Source organism: Rhinolophus ferrumequinum, chromosome 15 (genome assembly GCF_004115265.2).
Source record: "Rhinolophus ferrumequinum isolate MPI-CBG mRhiFer1 chromosome 15, mRhiFer1_v1.p, whole genome shotgun sequence".
Taxonomy (NCBI): Eukaryota; Metazoa; Chordata; class Mammalia; order Chiroptera; family Rhinolophidae; genus Rhinolophus; species Rhinolophus ferrumequinum.
In genome coordinates this window covers 11826231-11849739 of record NC_046298.1, presented here as the reverse complement: position 1 = coordinate 11849739, position 23509 = coordinate 11826231, and positions in this window count along the sequence as shown.

Genomic DNA, 23509 nt, shown 5'->3' with positions numbered 1-23509 from the left:
ATTTCCACATCTGAAGTCATTAAAAATAGTGAGAACAGCCTATTCTCTTTGTCTCAGTGTCTTAATTAAAGCCTATTTCACTGGCACCTAGTTGGAAGCACAAAATCTTTGAGTTGGGAAGACCCAGGCTTTGAATCAAGGCTTCTCCATTTACTGACATTGTTACCTAAGATTCTTTAACATCTCCTATCTCAGAAGCAGTTTCCTTGTATATAAAATGCAATTTTTAGGTCTGCATCATAACCTGTTATGAAGATGCTTCCCCCTGTCTTCACCCATCTCCCTATTCCACCAGAGATATTATTCTTGCTGTACTCACATCTCACTATGCCCATCCGAATTACTCACTGCCCAGGTCATTCTAACGCATACCGAAGATTGTTATCAACTATTTGATTAACTCAAACTCCAGATTGCACTGACTTGGTTACAGACAGTAGCTAATTCTTTCCTAATCTGGGACTTATGTTCTTTATAACCTCATGCAGATTTATGACCAAGAAATTTAGGACTTTATATATGCATAAAAAATTACTTTGGCAAAATGTATAGGGTGAGTAATGTACCCCACAAAAAGTCTTACAGATTTTTGATGTGAACATAAAAGTGTTTCATACGAAAAGTGCACACTAAGTAAAACATTAACAACATTATCGTACACCTCTTGAGACATCTTGCTATAGTCTTAATATCCAGTTACCATCAATTGTTTTATGTATACTTAGAGATATCCCTTTCCTACATTTTGCTAACTACATGGTCAAGCTTTATACCAAATCATCAACACATGATGTGATACCTCCTTGCAATATGTAATATGATTATAATTTTAAAATAAGGTTGGACATTGGAGAACTTAATCGATGTTTACTAACAATTACATATAGTCAATCTAACATTCAGATGGTTGCAGAAAGAACAGAGAATTTATAGTTTCACTTTCATGAATGTCCAGTAGCTTACAGCTGGGAGAGATCACCATCCCCCACCCAGCCAAACCCAGGATCTATATAGAGAGGATTTGTTGACCAGCAGTATGTTAGTAACCAATAGGTTTAAGCAGGATTGGAAATTTTCAGTCTGGGGATTGAAGCTAGGTGTAGAGCAGGGGAGCAATACTGGAGGAGGAGGGCAAAGGAGAAAGAGAGAAAGCAACGGCAACTGTCATTTACTGTCATTTATTAAGGTTTCTTAGCACTTTCAGTAAGGAGGAGAATATCTAGACGAAAGGTCAATAAGGAAGAACAGGACTTGAACAACACTATAAGCCAACTAAATCTAACATATGTAGAAGACTCCACCCCAAAAGAACTGAAGACACATCTTTCTCAAGTGGCCAAGTACACGTGTTATAGTCATTTGAACAGACTATATGTAAAGCAACTGAAGAAGTCTGAAAAAATTTTCAAAAACTGAAATCATACAAAGTATCTTTTCTTATCACAGTGAAATAAATCTAGAAACAAATAATGGAAGGAAAACTGGAAAATTTGCAAATTTGTGCCAATTAAACAACACAGTCTTAAACAATGGTCGAAAGAACAAATCTAAATAAATAAATAAATAAATAAATAAATAAATAAATCTATCTTAGAGCTGAAGGAAACAAAAACACAACATACCAAAACTTATGGAAAATGATGAGTTCACTACTCTGAGGGAAATTTATAGTTATAAATAATTTACGTTAAAAGAGAAAAAAAATCAAATCAATAACCTAACTTTGTACCTTAAACAAGTATAAAAAGGAAATAAAGCCAAAGCTAGCAAAAAAAACTAAATAAGGAACACAAAAAGAATACAGAGAAGCAATTAACTAAAAGTTAGTTTTTTAAAAAGATCAAAAAAATTGCCAACCTTTACCTGGACTGACTGAGAAAAAAATGAGAGAAGCTAAAAATAACTAAAATCTGAACTGAATGTGGAGGAATTACTACCAACCTCACAAAAATAAGAATTACAGGAGATGCTATAACCATTCTACACTGAAAATATTAGACAAACTAGATAAAATGAACAAATTCCTAAAAACACACAAATTACCAAAACCGACTCAAGAAGAAATAGAGAATACAAATAGATCTGTAACACAAGAGATTGAATAAGTAATAAAAAGTCTCCCAACAAAGACAAGTCTAGGATCAGGTGACTTCACAGATAAATTTCACTAAATATTTAATGAACAATGAACACTGATCCGTCTAAAACTCATCTAAAAACAGAAGGAGAGTACTTTTTAATTAATTCCATGAGTCCGGCATTACCGTGATATCAAAAGCCAAAGATACCAAAAAACAGAAAAAAGAACAGACCAATATCCCCTACAACTATAGACATAAAAAATTTCAAAAAATACTAGCTCACCGAATCTAACAGTATATTAAAAAGATACACACCATGATTAAGTTGAATTTAACCTAGAAAATGCAATGGTGGTTCAACATTAAAAAAAATGGTGTAATACACCACATAAATAGAATAAAGGGGGAAAAAAACCACATGATCATTTCAATTGACACAGAAAAGGCATTTGACAAAATCCATCACTTTTTCATGATAAAAATTCTTAACAAAATAGAATGAAATAAACTTCGTCAACCTGTTAAAGAGTTTTGTGAAAAACCCATAGCCAACATCATACTGAACGGTGAAATCTCAGTATTCCCTTACTATCAGGAACAAAACAAAGACACCCACTCTCATTACTGCTATTGAATGTTGTACTGGAAATTCCAACCAGAACAATTGGAGGAGGGAAATATATAAAATGCAACCAAATTAGAAAAGAAGAGGTAAAACTATTTTAATCTGCAGTTGACATGATCTTATACATAGAAAATCCCAAATGATACACAGAAAAACTATTACAGCTAGCAAATGAATTCAGCAAAGTTGCAGGGCACAAAATATTTATGCCAATGGCAGTTGTGCTTCTATATTGAAAACAAAATTAAGAAAACATTCCATTTACAATAACATCCACAAATATAAAATACCAAGGAATAAATGTAACTTAGAGGTGAAAGACATGGATATGGAAACCTATAAAACATTGCTGAAAGAAATTAAAGAACACCAAAATAAATGAAAAGGCATCCCATGTTTATGGATCTAAAGACTTACAATTGTTAAGCTGTTAACACTACCTAACGTGACCAGAAGATTCAATATAATTTCTATCACAATTTCAATGTCCCCTTTTGTTTTTTGCAGAAATGTTAAAGCCAATCCTCAAAATTCATATAGAATTGCCAGGGAGTCCTGAATAGATGAAACAATATTGAAAAAGAAGATTAAAGTGAAAGACTCACACTTCTCAATTTCAAAAGTTACTATAAAACTACAGTAATCAAAATAGTGTGGTACAGGCATTACAACAGACATATAAACCAATGGAAAAGAATTGAGAGTCCAGACATAAACCAATATACATATATATGGAAAATTTACTTCAACAAGGATACCAACACAATTCATTGGGAGAAGAACAGTATCTTCAACAATGATGCTGGAGTAACTGGTTATCCACATGCAAAAGAATACAGTTGGACTCCTACCTCACATTGTATACAAAAATTAGCTTAAAATGGATCAACAACATAAGAGCTAAAACCATAAAGTTATTAGAATAAAACATAGTAGTGCACCTTGGATTTTGGCAATGGAGTCTTAGGCATAACACCAAAAATATGAGCAAAAAAGAAAAAAATAGATAAACTGTACTTCATTAAATAAAACCATTTGTGCATCAAAGAACATTATCAAGAAATTGAAAAGACAACCAACAGAGTGGGAATAATATCTGCAAATTATATATCTGATAAGAGTGTATGATCCAGAATATGTAAAGAACACTTACAACTCAATAACAAAAAACCAACAACAGAATTTTAAAATGAACGTAAGACTTGAATAGTAATTTCTCCAAAGAAAATATAACAATGGTCAACAAGTACATGAAAAGATGTTTAACATCATTAGTCATTGGGCAAATGCAAATCAAAACCACAATGAGATATCATTTCACATCCCCTAAGGATGGTTATGTATAAAGGGGAAAAAAAGGAAAATAACAAGTATTGGAAAGAATGTGGTGAAATTTGAACCCTTGTACATTGCTGGTGGAATTTAAAACGTTGCAGGCACAGATGAAAACAGCTCCACAGTTCCTCACAAAGTTAAACACAAAATTACTGTATGACCCAGAAATTCCATTCTTACTCCAAGGAACTGAAAACACATACTCAGGTATTTGTACACACATGTTTATAGCAGAATTATTCACAAAAGCCAAAAGGTGAAAACAAGCCAAAAATCTATCAACCAATGAATAGACAAATAAATTATGGTACGTACATAAAATGGGAAATCATTCAGCCATGAAAACGAATGAAGTGGTGATACATGCCACAATGTAGAAGAACTTTGAAAACCATATTTCTGAGTGAAAGAAGGCAGAGACAAAAAGTTAAATATGGTATAATCCCTTGTATATGTAATACCTGAAACAGTAAATCCATAGAAATAGAAAGCAGATCAGTACTTTCCAAGGATTGAAGGGAGGGAGCTATTTGCAGTGACTCCTTAACCAGCATAAGTTTTCTGTTGGGTCCTAAAAATGTGTTAGAACTAGATAGAGATGGTAGTACAGCACCATGAATGTACTAAATGCCACTGACTGCACACTTTAAAATGGTTAATTTTATGTTTTGTGAATTTCACCTCAATTTTTTAAAAAAGCAAAATTCATGTCAGCAACTTGGAAGCTTTCTGAGAGAAGCTCTCTTAGAAAATGTGACATTATCAGCACTTTGGATGGAACAAAGCAGATATTGAATGATAACAAATGAACATCAACAACTCTAAGTTTTCAAAATCTTCAAAGGGTTTGTCTCTGAATGTTAGGATGTTTTAAAAATACTTTCATTCTAGTGCATTTCATACCACACACACACACACACACACACACACACACACACACACACACAAACACACAAATAATAAAAAACATTTTTAAATTGCAAAAGTCTACAAAAGATTGCTAAGTAAGATGTTAAAAACTCCTAAATGTTAGAAAGTATGCTGTTGGAGTACAATTGGCAGTTTATTTCTTTATATTGGTATGTAAAATAATGGTGCATCTTACAATTAATGACATCTTGAGTTCAGTGAACAATGGTAGCTGTAATGTAACATCACTACAATTTGAACACTCGTATGCTTTTTTATCACAATGGTGACCCACTCATTCACTTACTTTTCTTAATCAAGACTTTCCAATGCGCTGTGCTGAATTTAGAATATAAATGGTTAAAAGTTTTGCTATGACAACTTGGAAGGATATTTGATTTAAAAGGATTTAGAGGCAACTTCAAGTAATACTCACTACCTTCCCAAGGTTCACCATTAAATAAGAGACACAAGAACCCAGGAGATTTTTATCATAAACTAAGGACTACTACAGAGGCAGTTGTGAAATCTGGGCACCAAATAGTGACAGTCGCTTCTCAGAAATGTATAGGCCTAGTAGAAGGCATGATTGAGTAGCGTCTTACAGGACACATAGGAGTTTGGAGTTAGTCTTAACAGAGTAAGATAGGAAGGCCATTCCAGCCAGAGCAAATTACAAGGACCAAGGGGAAAAGGTATGAAGGAGTTGGTGAAGAGGATGCAAGAAGAAAGAGGACAGGTAGAAGGAAGCAGTGCAGAGGACATGGCCGGAAGCCAAATCCAGAAGCTTCTAAAATGCTGAATTCCTCGATGTCACCTTAATGATCAGCTCCTTACTTAGCGCTATTAACAGAAATTTACACCCCATGTTATTAATCTTTACTGATCTCCTTGATAAAACAATTTGATATAGCACCAGGACCTAAGGAAGGTTTAGACTTTGGCCTCTATCCATGATACATTTACTTTGTGATCTCTAACTTCTGTAATAAAATAAATAAGTCAAAATGCTCACCCTATACTACAGCTCCCCATCATGGAGGATATATTTTGTTCCAGGAATGACATCCAGTATGCACACACACGTATACACGAAAGGATCTTTCAAGCAACATATTCCCATGCTCACTTCAAAGGTTAAAAAAAAAAAAAAAATACCAAGAGCCAATAAAATACAAAAATCATACCAAAAAAAAAGAAATGTAGCCTCATAGAGGTTTCATAAAATTTGCATCATTACAAAGCAACAAAGCTACTTAAGTCAACATCTAAGATTTTATCATTCATTCATTCATTTAAATATGTACGTAGTGAATAAATGCTCCGACTACCCATTGTGATAAATTGCTTAGACTCTTTTACGTATCGTGTAAAATGTTTTTTTCTAATTTCCATGGGCCAATGACTAATTAAAGCTAGATGTACCATGACCCCATACCCTCAACCTTGAATTCCTTGGTTAATTGCCTCTCCCTCTCTCTCTCTCTCTCTTTCCCTCTCTCTCTCTCTCTCTCTCTCTCTCTCTCTCTCTCTCTCTCGTTAATCCAGAGAACCAAGGGATTAAACATCTATTATTTTTGTTATAATCTGTCTTTAGTAACGGCATAAAATATACTCCAAGGAAGTGTCTTGATTCAGATCAGAATCAGAAACAATCCCATCTTTGATATAACCATGTGATATTTGGTTTTGAGAGTTCAGAAAATAATAAACAACTATACCTATAACTTCTCTGAAAATAAATTGAGCCCTGCAAGTATGTCCCTTTACTGGAAAGTAGAGACTCACTGAAAGCTGTGGTTAAATTATAAAAGAAAAATCAATTATCCATGACATGTGTGTTCTTGTCCTTGATATTGATATTGACTTTTGTCCAAACATATTTAATTTATCTTGGAATCAATGTTGTTATTTATTCTATCATCTGTTCTGCAAATTTGGTGCCCTGCACATTTCAATTTACTTCTCCACTCATCTCCCTTCCCTTTACACCATGAACTATAAGAACCATTTTGGATTAACCTTTTTTATCCTCAAATCCTAGCATTCTCCCTAGTAAGGAATAGCCCATTGATAATTGAACTGGTGAAAAGAGAGTAAAAGAGTGAGTGAATATCAGTGAGTGAAGACATAAGTCAGGAAATAACTGAGTGTGCAACTGTCATTGGAGAACTTACTTAATTCTAAAAAGTCAGTAGCATTATTATTCCCATCCATCAAATGAAGAGTTTGAACTGGAGAGAATATGAGTGATAAAATAATACCTGCTTTGTTATTGTCAAGAAATTAGTATGCACCAGATATGCCAGTAAATACTTCGTGAGATTTTCGTAGATTTTACTTTATGTAGATTTCACTTTATGTAGATTTCAGCCCCTTGAAATCTACGTAAGATGGGCTTAAGTCAAAGTTCCAATTTTGTTATTTTACAAACGGTGACAAATGTGAAAGTGAAAAGCGACTTTGGTAAATAATGTTCTAAGACTACTGGATTCAACCAGGATTGTCCCAAGAAAACTGGCACATAATATCACCCTAGCTTAAATCTCTATTTCATGGATAAGAACTTCCAATAACCTTTAGACAGTACTTTAGAATCTCCATGCCCATGTTTGCCTCTATGTTCGGACTTCTCTTTTTATGGAAAGAAGAACTGAAATCTAAATGTTGGGCCAATGTGAAAAGAAATGACATCTCCATAAAGCATCTGTTAGCAAAGCAGCCTGAGTAATGATTTGGGGAAAACTTGAACGAGAATTTGAGCAAAGCACAACCAAGAATCTGTAGTTGTACATCAAGCATTGAGGATCTAAATTAGCCCACCAGCAAATGTCTACTGGCCACTTTCTCATATAGATCTACCCTCAGAAACCCCCTTACTCATTCCATTTCCCACCTTTCAACTCCATAGGAGTAAAAACAGCACCCCCTCTATTTTTTCATACATGTAGTTTTACCATCCCTTGGTTATCTGGATTTGCAAAACCCCTTTATTACCTTACCTTCTATACCAAAAGCAATAGTCAAGTATTTCTTGCCTCTAAAACCCAACAATTCCTGTCTTCGAGAAGCAATGCCGAGTCGATATTACAATACATTTCATAGCGTCAGCAGGATGGAAAACATTTGTGATAAATGCTTGTAAATACCTGCCACTTCTAATACACCACACAACAATCAGTGCACCTGCATGCCTCACCTAAGTGCTTACCTAAAATTCCAGTAAGCTACCTGAGGGTCTATTTCTTTCCGATTCCTTACAGTGTGATGTTTTAGGTCTGGGCCTTTTATCACCAACATGCTTCCTGGGGGGACCTGCTCTTCCTGACCTCAACATACATTCTGCTTTTACACTACAATTCTGAAACTGATTCAAATGATCTCTTGAAACGTGCCTAGAACGGGTCAGGATTTGATATCTTCTTGTTGGGTTTGCACCCTACCATGGTTCACCCTCTACAAAATTTTAATCTGTTGGTTACAAAGTACAGAAAATTAACCTAAACTAGATTAAACAAAATAAAATAAAATAAAACATATACTGGCCAGTGGCCAGCATGCATTGGATTTGAAAAGTTCTGGATTCAGGACCTTAGAAACTGCTCTACATCATATTTGGTTCACTTTCCTCTTTCCTTGTGTTGACTTCATTCTTGGGCTGAAAATCATGTTAGGATGAATGCAGAAAGAAGCATTATCTTCAAATCCAGGTAGAATTACCTCTCCTAAAGGAGATCTCCTTCCTCTTAGGTCCTCTAAAAGCCATGAGTTTCACTCTTTGTTTCTGTGGGTTATGTGTATACCAATCACTGAACCCATTTCTGTGGCCAACAATATTTGGGTCTCCAATAAGCCTTTGCCTGGTCACATGCTCCAGGCCTGAAGTTACACCAAACAAGTAAAGGATGGACAAAGATGAGTGTGGGTCTTTATGTGAAGAAAAGAGATGGTAGAAGGTACACAGCGAATGTCTTCTACGTCCCCATTTTTTTTTTTTTTTTTTTTACATTCCTGCTAATGTCCCTTCCCTGTGTATTATTTCTGTCCTCTCCTTCCACCAAACTCTTGGGCCACATTCTTGAAATCATTAATACTGAGCTCTGTGGAGAACACTGGATAGGATGAAAAAGTAAATTTCTCAGCTTGATCTCTTCCTCACACCTCATTCTGTAACACATACAAATAATGCAGCAAAAGATTTTTGCAAGATGTTCATAAGGCAATATGTTACAAATCGGCACCAATAAATAACCATGGATAGATTTTAAGTCCCACTACACCACTTCCTTAGAGCCCCTTTGGTCCAATTAATATCTTTACAACAAAAGATAAATTCACAGAGCAATGTTAAAAAAAATAGTAAATTGAGAACTGTATTGCCTGGAGAAGGTCTTGAGGTGGTTTGTCATGCTATCTTGTCTTTAGCATTAATCAGGGATTTGATGGGAGAAAGAACAAAATTTCCCACTAACTATTATAGAAACAAACGCTAAGATTTACTAAAAGAAAAAAAGAAAACTAGGAATATCAATTTGTTTTCTATGTTTAAGACTTTAGTCAAAGCAAGTTAGCTTTGCAAAGACTGAGGAGCATTTTTCATTATTTTGTTTGTTTCTGTTTGATGGAGTAAGGCAAACATAAAACATTTGCGGGGGTGGGGAGGAGGCGGGGACAGGCGATCGGGAGTGCAATGTGTTGCATTTGAGTTTGCATAGAAGTGTGTCTGCATTCCTGGTCTGCTACATACTGACAGTATGTCCCAAGGAGTCTACTTCCCTGCTATGAGCCCCAAATTCCTCATCTGTAAAAGAGGGGAGGCAAGCATAGCTACTTTGACACAGTTATTACAACGATCACATGTAGGATATCACTTTCTTCCATTTTCATTCATAATAGGTTAACATAACAGGTAAAACACAGGCTTGAATGGTAGGTTTTCCTGGTTGCAAGTTTCAGCTCCATCTCCTATTAGCTGGGTGACCTTTGGGAAATCACTTAAGAAATATATATATATATATATATATATATATATATATATATATATATATATATATATATATAATGTTTCCATTTGTGTAAAAAAATGTATGTATATGTATGTACATACTGAGCACATTTCTGTAAGGATGTACAAGAACCTGTCAAACACTGTAGCCTTATAATCAGTTACTAGAAAGAAAAAGAGAGAGAATATGTAAAAATAATAATAATAATAATAAATTTAAAACTACTTATAACTAAATGAAATGACAACAACAATGAAGAGACCATAGAGTGGAAACTTGGTAATGATTCCATGTGAAACTTAAAAAGCTATTTTCTCATGGTCTTAGGTTTACAGAAGAGGAAGCAGACAAAATTGGGTTTTGTTTTTTCTTCATTACTCTCAAAAACCTTGGATAAATTGCATGTCTTCCCTGTTTCTCAGTTTCTCTCTATAAAAATGAGAATAATAATATGCACATCCTGAAATAATTTTAAAGAGTCAATGAGACAAATCATAAAATCTCAGTATAATGGCCAGTAAACATCAATACAACTTTACTGTTAACACTTGTCATTGTCACCAAGAGGCCAAGATCTTGAATTGACAGTACCTCCAGGAGTACTAGCCATAGCCTCTCCCTCGCTTCCTGGCGAGGGAACTACTGAGCTTCCTTGCAATTTATCCAAAAAAGTGTAAGTAGAACTGTTTCTAACGAGCATCTCCTACCACTCCTCTCCATGGAGTCTGAGTGATTCTTTCATCTCCGCATAGAGTTTTCTGCCCCACCAGCATCTAGCGCGATCTGGCACTCCATGACTGGTTAGTGGATTTGAAGAGCTCCTTTTAGAAGTCTCCGGCAAGAAAGCAATTTTTCTTTGGCCGCCAATACTGTCAAAACCTGCCAGAAATGCATGTGGCAGAAACTCTGCAAAGTACTCATGTCTGCTGAGGGGATATTAACATGAAGTAGTGTGGAACGTGTCCTTTTTTTTTTTTTCCTACAGAACAGTGTTCTCTGCCTTTCTACCATTGTTCCTCCTTTCCTCTCATTTTCCATTGTGACATGTTGGAGGAAGAGTGGTAAGAACAGTGTCATCTTCAGCCACCCTTGTTAACCACTGCTCGCTTTCCCCACATGTCAGAATAACCCGAGGGACAGGGGGCAAATGTGGTTATCAGAACCACAAAGCAATTGCTCCTCTATGTTAAAAACACTGCGACCACAAGAGTAGTTATTATCACCACTCCCTTTGAGGAAAACTTGCCCTGAAAGCAAAAATTTTGAAAAGCCCAAAGAATAAATGTAGAAAACATCATTTTGAGTTAAAAAAAAAAAAAAAAAAAAAAGCCATTACTTCTGATGGCAGAAGTTATTGCTCAGTGAAAAGATTACAATATGAAATTTGAACTGGACTTTGCTCTGGTGGCCTTGTTATGACTAATATCACAAGAGATCCTTTGTTTTGTAACCACTTAAGATCAGTAAGTTTTCTCCTCAAAGCAGGGCGTTATTTTCCATAAAGGAATCTCTCTGAATCTGTTCCGTTTAATACATCCTCAAGTGCATTCTGTATCAACTTTTGCTCTGGTGGAGAGTATGTGCAGCTCTGGGAGTCGGAAAACTGTGTGTCTGAGTCTTAACATTGATGATCATGGGTGACAGCAATTCAGGTGAACTCTCTAAGTCTGAAAAGGTTTTTATACCCTGGTAAATTAGTAAATTGAATGAGGAGGAGAACTACATAGATATAGTCTCTCCTGAGGAATTAACTCACATGTCTGCTGTCTGCAACCTGGCCCAGGAGAGCCAGGGGGTCATTCAGTCTGAGTCCCAGGCCTGAGAATCAGGGGAGCTGATGATGTCAGCCCCAGTCTGAGGGCAGGAGATGAGCTGAGCTGTACTAGTTTAAGTAGTGAGACAGGAAAAAAGGGGCAACTCCTTCCTTCCTCCACCTTTTGTCCTATTCAGGTGCTCAATGGATTGGATGATACCATCCTGCACTGGGGAGGGCAGCCGGTTTTACCGAGTTCACTGATGCAAACGCTAATCTCATCCAGAAACATCCTCACAGACACACCCAGAAACAAGTGTTTGATCTGGGCACCTCGAGGCCTATTCAAGTGGACGCATAAAATTAACCATCACAAATGGGATACTGAAGCAGCGGTAATGGAGGGCTGATTCTCACTTGTTTCTAGTAACTTCCATAGCAGTCCTGGGAAAGTCTTTGAGGAAAACAGTCTGAAGAGCTCTGCTCCCCTTAATTCAATCCTTTTTGTGATAGGCTAAAAATTAGTCTCTCCTCAAAAATACCCATGTCAGGGGCTGGTTGACTCAACCAGTTAGAGTGCAGTGCTCATAACACCCAGGTCGCTCGTTCGATTCCCAGTGAGCTGTGCCCTCCACAACTAGATTGAAAACAACGACTTGACTTGGAGCTTATGGATCCTGGAAAAACACACTGTTCCCCAATAAAAATTTAAAAAAAAGAAAAAAAGAAAAAGTGTATACATTTAAAAAAAAATAATGCCCATGCCCTAATCCCTAGAACCTGTAAATGTTACCTTACTTTTTAAAAGAGTGTTGCAGATGTGATTAAGCTAAGGATTTTGAGATGAGGAAATTAACCTAAATTATCAGATGGGCCCTAAATATTATCAAAAGTACTCTTGTAAGATAGATGCAGAGGAAGATCACACAGACAAAAGAGGAGAGGACACACACAGAGGGAAAACAATAAGGCAGATTGGAATGAGGCACCCAAAAGCCAACCGACCTGAAGAAGCAAGGGGGTGACCATTCCCTAGAGCTGCCAGAGGAAGTGCAGCCCCCTGACACCTTGATTCTGGCTAAGTGACACTGATTTGGGTTTTCCACGCATAAAAACTGATAGAATATATTTATGTTGTTTTTAGCACTAAGGTTGTGGTGATTGGTTATGGCAGCCACAGGAAATTAATACATCCTTATTTTGCATTTTGGAAATGAAGGCCAACTGAAGAACGGAAGAACCTCCTGAGATCATTCAGCTCCATGGTGATGTATCTGTGAATGCATTCCCAGTCCAGGGTACTTTCCCCTTCACTGCAGTGAAGTATATGTTCTTTTTTATCCCACTGCTATCACCCTAACTCTAACGACTATCATTACCTTTCCCTTGGACTCAGTTTCGAACACTTCCGTTTCCATTCTGATTGACCACGCCCCATTACCTCCTTAAAAACTATCTATCCTCCTTTCAACATTTCAAGATTCAGATGTCACTTTTCATTTGCTAAAAGCCCACATCTGGAGAATTCAAGTACTTGAAAGAACTCATCAGGAAACGTAAGTGAAGCAAATGAACAGATAAGAAACTAGAGAAATCATTTTCCATCTAAAGTAGTAAATTCTTAACCTTGTGTGCACCTTAGAAAATCCTGACCTATCTTAACCACTCAGAAAACACTTGTTGAAAAAAGATTGGCAAAGTGAAACTCCTGAGATGCCCCAAAATAAAGGAGTCATTCCCCCATTTTATACAACACTAGCCTCTCAGAACTATGCTGTGGTTCTTCCCTGAAAACACTTTTGTTTTTTACCTTCACTAAGCTTTTAAACAACAGCACGAATTATGGTATCTTATTATTTCCTATATCAGTCGGAGATCAGAATATACTCTATGAGCCAGAAAGGGATTTATCACATTAAAAAAAACAAAAACAAAAAAGAACTGGCTTAACGATTTTTGTGAGTGACTAAAGATATGCATTTCTAGTCGACTCCCAAAGAAACAATGAAGAATGAGGCTGAATTTGGGGGTCCTGAGGTTCAATTCCCAATGTGTGTGTGTAGGTGGGGGAGTCCGCATGTTAACAAACAGTGCTGCTGACACCAGCTGGATAGACTACCATCTGGAGGTAGCATCAGATCCCACAGGTTAAGGTCTTAGTTCCACCAGCCTGCCTCTTCGCACACATACTGCAGATGCCAACCACTCGCAAGCACAGGTTGTTAGCTATGTTTCTGCCCTCTGACCAACAAGCTACAAATTGTAGGTTCCAACTACAGCCTCTGACTCAGGGTACCAATCACAAGTGCAGGTTGCCGCCTGTACCTCTGTCTAGCTGTCTGTAAATCAGAGGTTCCCACCACCCTCTCCTTGGGTTTAATTAATTTGCTAGAACGACTCAGAATTCAGAGAAAATTTTTACTTGCTAGATTCCCAGTTCATTACACAGAATATAACTCAGACAGCCACATGAAAGAGATGTGGAGGGCAAAGTACCAGGAAAGGGGATGGAGCTTTCATGCTCCCTTCAAATCGCCAGGTGTTCACCAACCCTGAAGCTCTCCAAATCTTGTCCTTCTGGGATCTTTCCACGGCTTCATTACATAGACATGACTGATTAAATCATTGGCCATCGGTGATCAAGACAACTTACAGCTCAGCCCCCCTCCCCAAAGGCCAGGGGCTGGTATTGAAAGTTTCAAGGCTTTAATCACATGGTTGCCTCCACTAACAAACAGGTCCTTGGGTGCTTTCCAAAATTCACCTCATTGGCATAACAAAACACATCTCTAGCCCTCTCCATACTTAGGAAATTCCAAGGGTTTTGGGAACTGTGAGCCAGGAACCTTGGACAGGACGTCCAAATATATATTACGTTTAAAATCAGAAAAATCACAGGCTACAAAAGGAGGTGCTGCCCCTGACAAAATCAGGAAGTTTCAAAATAAAAGGTATCTGCTAAATTGCTAACCTGGTGTACTCGCTCCAGGACACACCCTCCCTGGATCACAATCTGGAACACAAGGGGATCAATATACCACACCCTGCCACTCCCCACCAGACTTATTCCAAACCCAATTCAGGCTTATTTGATTGGCAGAACCTAAAGAGAGTTGCCTGCCTGCCAGGGAATCTGGGAAATGTAGTTTTTAACTTTTCCAGATCTGCATGCTTGAAAAGAGAGGGAATATAATTTAAACAAGTTGATTTTCAGTATCTACCTTTCTAAAGAAAAATATATTAAATACATTGTATAGCCTTTTCTGTAATCAAGTCTAGGAAGAAGACACAGGAATTTTAAATGCTTTGAATATCATATTCTCATCACAGAAATCCTGTGGTATGAACAGAAAATGGACTTTAATCAGACTGGCATATACAATGGAAGAGAGAGAGAGAGAGAATGGAGCACCTGTAGTATGTAGACTTTACATAAATCATCTTATTTAGTTCTTATAATATCCATATGAGATGGTAATGACAATCCCCATTGGAGAAATGACAAAAGATCCCCATTGGAGAAATGAGAAAACTGAGACTTGGGCAAATGTCAACATTCAAAATACCATTTAATTTCAAAATCCTTACTTATTCCATTTTATGACATCTCAGACCTCTCGATACTCTGGGACCTTATCTCACCTCTTTTGCAGATGTTATGGAAGCCTTGTGTGTGACACCCTGACATTCTTGCTGGCTCAACAGCTGAAAAGCAGGAAGCTAAGGTTATATATGATACATAATCTGCCCTTTTGTAAAATCACTGAACAAAACCAATGAATATAGAAATGTACGCATACTCCCAAATTCCCACAAGTGAATTTTCAGAAAGGTAAATTTCCTACAAAATCATTTCACTTATTCTGGAAATATTAACCGTTGAAAAGCAAAGCTGACAATAATGAGTTAAAACAGAGACATTTGAAAGCCCATCTGAGAAGAGATTTGCCCAAGAGACTTGGAAAGTAGAAAGTGGATTAGAAGAGAAGACTGCAAACGTGTTACAAATCCTTCACCTGAGTAACAATTCCATGCCAATATCTGTATATGCCTGGATGTCACGTGTAGGTTAAGGGACACAAATATAGGCCGTACTCAGAGAAGGCCACTTCCAGACCTGAACATCTCCAAGGAGGAGGGACCTTTGGGTGTCCAGAAGAATGTGGTCTCCAACACACTGGTGCTGAAAGCTGACAGATGTTTCCGTGCTAAAATTAGGTAAGTAAATGCAACTTAATTTCCCTAATTTCCTTTAAGAATTATCATTCAATTGCCATGAGACTTCTTAGACCCTTCAAAATGGAAATGCTTACATATATTTAACAAAAGTTTTCCTCAAATCTATGGAACAAAGAACTGTGTGTGTGTGTGTGTGTGTGTGTGTGTGTGTGTGTGTGTGTGTGTGTATCTGAATCTATATCTGCACAACACTTGGTCACAATCTACAAGTATTATGAAGAATCTATAATAAACAAGCCTGACCTGACCCAACTTCTAACTCTAGCATTAACAGATGAAATTAGATATGGTAGATGGAAATGCCTTATAAGGAAAATGTTGCAGAAAGTACATGGAGGCAAAAATTTAGGCCCTTCTAAGGCCTGGTAGAGAATAACACATATACCCTGCAGGAAAAATAGAATTATCCATATTGTTTGAGAGACACACAGTTACATTTTTCTACTCTCGATGAAACCCTCAATGAAAGCACTTAGCTTAGTCTCAAACCTGAAATTTCAAATGCTTAGTAACAATCAGCAAGTTGTACAATTTATGTCCTATATTCTGAACATGCTTGGCAAGATAAATTGATGAAAAGTTAATATCAATGCCAAAAGAATACTGTTGATAGGACCTAGTGAATTCACAATACAATATTTTTGAACTTATGTAGTAGACATCATACATCTGTTGAGGTTTCACTTAATTATGGTAAATATGTGTAAATAATTTGATTAGATAAATGTGACACACAAGTAGAACTAAACGAAATTGTGTGTCTTAAATACATTGAAAATTCACTATATTTTACCAGTAGAAAGCACTCAACTTTCAGAAACCATTGTCAAAGGACGAAAGTATAAAAAGCAAGTATTTTCAAACTGTTGGTTTCGATTTTTTTGTTTTTGGTTTTTGTTTTCTTTCTTTTTATAGAATACGGCTTAGACTTTCTTATTTTCAATTCCTATGTATTTTTTGGTAACAGTTGTTCATACTTCTGTTCACATGTTCTTTCTTAGTATTTTCTCCTCTCATTGCACGAAACAGCTGGCCTTATCTCTCTGCCTCTGTCCTCAGTTCATCTTAGGGTTCTGGGAGATAAGATTAGAGGCCTTGATCCCCCTGCTGTTAGAACAAGACCTCAATCTCTCACTGTCTCTATTTAATTAGGTCCCTATTTTAGCTGCCACAAAGCTGTCAACAAAAGAAAATAAGCCATCCCCCATCAAGGGGTTAAATTGGATTTCACAGTGTACAAAGGCTCTTCTGAGCAAAATTCCACCTGCACCTTCCATCAGGCAAATTACTTCTGACTTTTAATTTATTTCTCTAGGAAATGGAAAGCTATGGCGTAACCAAAGTCAACAGGGAATAAAGTACAAGGTGTAATCAGGGGCTCACCAATCGCAGGTTTCCTTCCCTGTCAGCTTTAATAGGTTCTCAGAACACACAATTTATAGAATGTATGACATGTCCTCTCTGGTCTGAGTTTGATTTTGGACTTGTCTACTTAATGGCCCCAGAAACTGACAACTGACTGTTGGCTAGATGCAACAGTGCCTCAAAGCTGTGTATATTATACATTGAGGTTCCGGTCTGAGAGTATGCAAAATAAGATTAGAAACTGAACTAGACTCTTGGCTTCCTAATGTATAATAACTAAACTGGGGAAGAAATCTGATTCAGGTGATAGCGATATTTGGTTTTAAAGATTATGGATGTGAAGTATAGGGGCACATGTTGAAAACCAGGAAAATACATTTTTTTAGATGAGGTTACTGTTTTATAACTGAATCAGTTCAGCAGTGAATCATTAAATAATTCAAAATTTAACTGAATATTAAGGTTGTTCTGTGATTTCATTTCACAAAACCAATTTTAAGGGAGGAGGAAATGTATATAAATTCATAACTTTAAGTACACATCATATGGGGGAAATGGCAAACATTTTTGTCTACGAGGTTAAAAGTCAAGAACTGTTTTTAAGGGGCGGAAGGGTGGCTCAGTTGGTTAGAGCATGAGCTCTGGGCAACAGGGTTGCCAGTTCGATTCCCACATGGGCCAGTGAGCTGTGCCCTCTGTAACTAGAATGAAGACAATGAGCTGCCACTGAGCTCCCGGTCGGCTGGATGGCTCAGTTGGTTGGAGTGTGTGCTCTCAACCACAAGGTTGACGGTTCAACTCCCACAATGGATGGTGGGCTGCACCCCCTCCAAGTAAGTCTGAACAACGGCAACTGGACCTGGAGCTGAGCTGCGCCCTCCACAACTAAGACTGAAAGGACAACAACTTGACTTAGAGCTGATGGGTCCTGGGAAAATCACACTGTTCCCCAATAAAGTCCTAAAAAATTAATAGTAATAAAACAAAATTAAAAAAAAATGTTTATAAGATACAAATTTAATGAGTATGTAGGGAATGCATTTTCAATGAAGAAAATATGAGTAATGATGGAAAATTTCACTTTCATTCTAAAAAGTCAGTGATTGGCTAGCAGATTTTTCTTCTCTGATATTATTTAACATTTAATTTAACTTTGAAATGAATTTTACATCCCCAAAAGAGTCCATTTCCTTTCCCATTGTAAAAAATTGCTGATTAATTTCATATTTTTATTAAGCAAATCCTTTTTTTTTGATAAATTTTATTGGGGAACGTTTTGAAAATTAGTCATTTGTAGAAACAGAGTTAAATATTTATGATACCGGAATGGAAAGAATATCAACAGTGTGTTTCTTCAGGGCCCATGAGCTCTAAGTCACTGTCCCTCAATCTTAGCTGCAGGGGGCACAGCCCACACCATCCCATGCGGGAATGGAACCAGCAACCTTGTTGTTGAGAGCCCACTCTCTAACCAACTGAGCCATCCAGCCACCCCAGTTATTAAACAAATTCTGAATAACGAACTCAAAGATATTCATTGGGTGGAGAATTAGGGGAAGGTTACTGGACAGGAATAATTTTTTATGAAGAAATGTTGGGCTTTTGACTTTGAATTTTTGAATAATTGACTTTGAATTTTTTTTCCTAGCCTTATCATGGTTTCACTGGTTGTTTAAATCAACCTTGTCAAACCCATTCTAAATTATGAATTTCAGGAGAACATGGGTTTAGAATGAGGGCCTGGGAGTATCTCAAGAAAAATAATATTCATCATACTCATTAAAAATAGAGACTTGCTAGAATCACGGTGATGGACCAGTACTGTTAATATATATTTTAAGCAGTGGGGCTCCTTTAACAGTGGAAATCTGTATTGATTCCTGTAAGGACTTCCAAGAAAAGTGCAAGAATAGTAATCCCTGGTCTTGTCAGTTATTACAGTCAACAGATCTCTATGTTGCATAACCCATTATGGATAGGATTTTTATCTCACTTGCAAAAAAAAAAACCCCAACTAATTTCACCTCCTACAGTTTCTCACACGTGGAACATGTTATGACAGGGGATTGAAATGGTGACACTAGGTCTTCTATTTTGAGGTTTAGATCTCTGGTGTAATTTGATTTAACAAGTGTCATTTAGCTTGGGACTTTTTGAAACCTTTCTTTCCTTTCTTCTCTTCCTTTCCACCAAATGTTAATGTTTCTGCTTCCTATACAGTTACTATGCACACCAGTTTCAATGTTTCTATCTACTTCGGCTCAGTGCCAGCCTGTGACTAAGGAAAGGTTTTGCATCTGTGAGGGATCCTCTCCTGGCTCCAATTTAAATCTACATCATAACATATGCAAAGGTTTCAATAACCAATTTTACCAATTCCCCCACCCCAATGGACAAAGCCCAACTCAACAGAAAATTTCATTACAGGTTGTAGAAATTTACATCCTGGTTAGAAATTATAACACTTGAGACTAAACAAAGACTCCATGCAGTAGTTTCCAACAGACTCTGCCCAGCTGACCCTTTTCTTACTTTTAATAGATCTTCCTTCTGTATTTCTACCTGACTCGTGAATTCCTTCATGACCCAGGAGCCGAGCAGACACAACAGAACAGACGGTATCCTCCCTATTGCTTATCCTGTTTTTCTTCATTCAGTTCCCTGGTCACAGAAATGGCCACCAGTTCTTAGATTTCTCACCACAATGCTCCACTTTGTGGATCAGTTTCTTTTCACTTGGCCTCACAAGGTAGAATAAATTGAATCACGAGGTTAATGTCAGATTCTACAATCGTGAAATATCTCCACTCATACTACATCTGCATTCTTTAAAACTACGTAGAATAATTAAAGTTAGGACACCATACAAGTAACATGTGACAGGAACATTTTGACTAAAACATCTATAACCAGTCCAATAAACATATTTTTTTTCTGTCTTACATTCCCAAATCACGAAACCACAAAAAAGTAAACCACAGCGTTCCAAATAACACTGGAGTATATGCTGACAGAGTTCTTTCTGTCCTACTCCCCTAGGTTTTGTAGGAAAATAAATGAGCAAGCAACTATGAACATTTTGAAAATTGGTCATTTATAGAAACAGAGTTAAGTATTGATGATATCGGCATGGAAAGGATATCAAATATCTGAACAAGCCTCCTCCATCTTCCTCTTTCCAAACTATCAGATGAACGTTTGCTTTTCCCTTTAAGTTCCTTCAGTTCTTTGTACAATGATCTAGCTCTATTTTCCACCAGGTTTATAGATAAGCCTTTTCCCTTAAATCTGTTCATCTTGTTTGTGATCCAGATGAGGGAAAGCAATTGCACTAAGTCCTTAACTTAAGTCTCTTTGCATACAAATGGCACCTTGCAGGCCTGATTTGCATAACCCACACAGGGTTGTGTTTTTTTTTCTGGGAAATTCACTTTCCCTGAAACTTGCATGTGGGTGTCAATTTCCATCAAGAGTGAATCCATTAGTCTTCTTCGTTTCCTGATTACTCAAGGCTTTATCAAGTAGAGGGGATTTAACTTGCCTGAAAGAAAAGCAATCCATCCATTGCTCTAGATATGGGAAATTTTCTCTCTGGATCTAGCCCGACAATCACAAAGCCAGGTACCTCGGCCATAATCTTTTACCCTGGGATGGAATTGCTTTATTAAATCATGCTTTGCTGTTCCGTGGACTTGTATTAAAGGACTTTGTAAGAGTCAGTCTTAGGAACATTTAGCCCTACTTGTACTGAGGCCTAAGAAAGTTTGTCAACAATGTGTCTTCCACAATAGTTTTCAACCTGTGCCCCTGGCACACTGGTGAACAGGAAGGTGCTGCCAACATATTGGTTCACTCAGTCTTCGGGGACCTATGGCAAGGCCCTGGGGCTCAGCACTTCAGGCTGAGAGCAACCTCATCTATTTATCACTGTGCATCTTCAAAAAACCAAAACTTTCACTCTGCTCCAATGATAGGAAAAAGGTTGGGGACACTTACCAGCACCTCATAACAAACACTTCAGTAGATTTCCTAAGTAACTTGTTTTTCTTTTGTGTCATGTAGAATTTGAACTTTTTGTAACTGGACCTGTTGGTTCCCATTGGATCCTTGGAATTTCAGAACCAAATTTGACATTGTCTACCCAGCTCTGGCTGCTATAGGAGACCTGAAAGAACATGGTTTGAAGGTTGACCTCAAACCTTTACAGTCCTGCCTTTCTATTAATAGCTATTTTAGCATCACTACAAGTTTGTTCTATTTGTGTGCGTGTGTGTGTGTCTTCGTGGGAATGCATTTGTGTATTTTTCTTTTCTTTCTGCTTTATGGTGTGTCCTCGTAAATCTGGTTGGGAATAAGTGAAACGTGGGGATAATATAATATACAAAAATATACAAACAGAACAGGACATACATATATAGGATAATTAATGTTTTGTGAAAGAAAACAGTCTTAGTTTCATCTCAGACCTATTTAACATATAGTAAAATTCTAAATATCATTTTGTGAAACAGAGGCAGTGGAAGCAGTGCTTCTAATAACGAAGCTAAGAAAACATATGCAAAAAGTAAACTTTGCTTTTAACACAAGAACAAGGGACACGTCCATGGTTAAGTTCAGGTAATCTGCTCAGTTAACCAAACTTAAAAATCACTGCTGAGAAGGGACGGTAAAGCAAAAGAAAAAAACGCTATTATTGGGCCAGGCTTCCAGTGTTCCGGCATCACAGTTGCTGATTTTATAACAGGACGGGGAAGGAGATACTTCCTTAAGAAAAAACAATGTATCAGAAACTTTATTTGCTTGCCATTCACTTTATTTCTAAGGGCCCTATTAGCCACATTTTACAAATGAAGCAATCAAGGCTCCTAGAGCTTCAGTATTTTGTTCAAGAAAGCTGAGCATACCAGCAGCACTGCCAGAATCCAACCACAGTGAGTATCTGTCCCCAGGGGCAGTGTCATTGCCGCTATTAAGAATTGTCTCTTATAAGTTCATGACCAATTTCAAAACACTTGGTAAGTCTTTGCAGGTGCCACTTCTGTCTAGAGACGATGGTTGGACCAATGACCCAGCATGGGACAGGCCTCAGACCCCAGAACTGCTAAGCTTGATCTTCTGAATCCTAAGCCAGATAAAAGAATAGAACAGCAGTAGAAATCCAAAAATGATGGGGGGAAAGGGAACGGGAAATGTGTGGGGAAGGCACACACCCTGCTCTCCAGCCATGCCCACACACCATTCCGAATGCTCTGAAATACTTACTGGTTTTGTTCTGAATGTTCTGAAATACTTACATGGTGTTCTCGCTGTCTGCATTGGTTTTAGCTTTACCCCGTCCCACTGGCCAAGTAATTATCACACTTTCTACTTCCCTCTACTTATTCATTCACCATTGTTTATAGAAAACCTATAGGCGGAGCGCTCCACTAAATGCTCAAGATTCAGAAATGGGCAAGACATGATGTTGGCCACCATAGTGCTCACAATTTTGTTGGGAAATACATTTTGGGGGGTGCTTCTTGCCACCAATGTCTCTTATACATACTTCTGTCAAAGCACTTAAATTGTTGCAGCTATGTTTTGGTTTGGTTTGGTTTTTAATGAGAGTTTCCTACTTGGATAATCTTAATTCCTGGGGCTTCAGCAATGCGCAAGGCACAAACCCAGCCCTTCCGATCTTCAGAATGCTTGGTTATTAGGTGCTTCATGCAGGATAATAGTGTGAAGGAAGGAAGGAAGGAAGGAACATTTAGATAGGCCAAATTGCTGATTTGAAAAGTTAAAGAAGAAAAAGTTCAGACAGGGCTGTGATGATCTATTGCACCAATTCTGTGATGAAAACAAAACAGCTTCGAAATATTCATATGTGCACTTAACCGTAAACAAGCTCAATATCGGCACCGGAGAAGGTGTGCAAAGTCTGTTTGGAAGGTAGAGCAGACTCTCTTGTGTGACTAGGGCATGTTCCTAGGGTCAGGAAAGAAGGTTTAGTTCCTTTACCATTTTAATGTAGGCAGTGCTTGCAAGTCCTTGTAATTTTCTAAGAAACTGTAAGACTCTAACTATTCTGTGCACATGTAAAACAGGCTTTTGGATGAGCTATCATGTCTGACAAGGATGAAAAAGGGGGCAACGCCTAGGTATCCATTCAGTTTAAAGCCTAAGAGTGACTGACAGAAATGCACATTACCAGCCC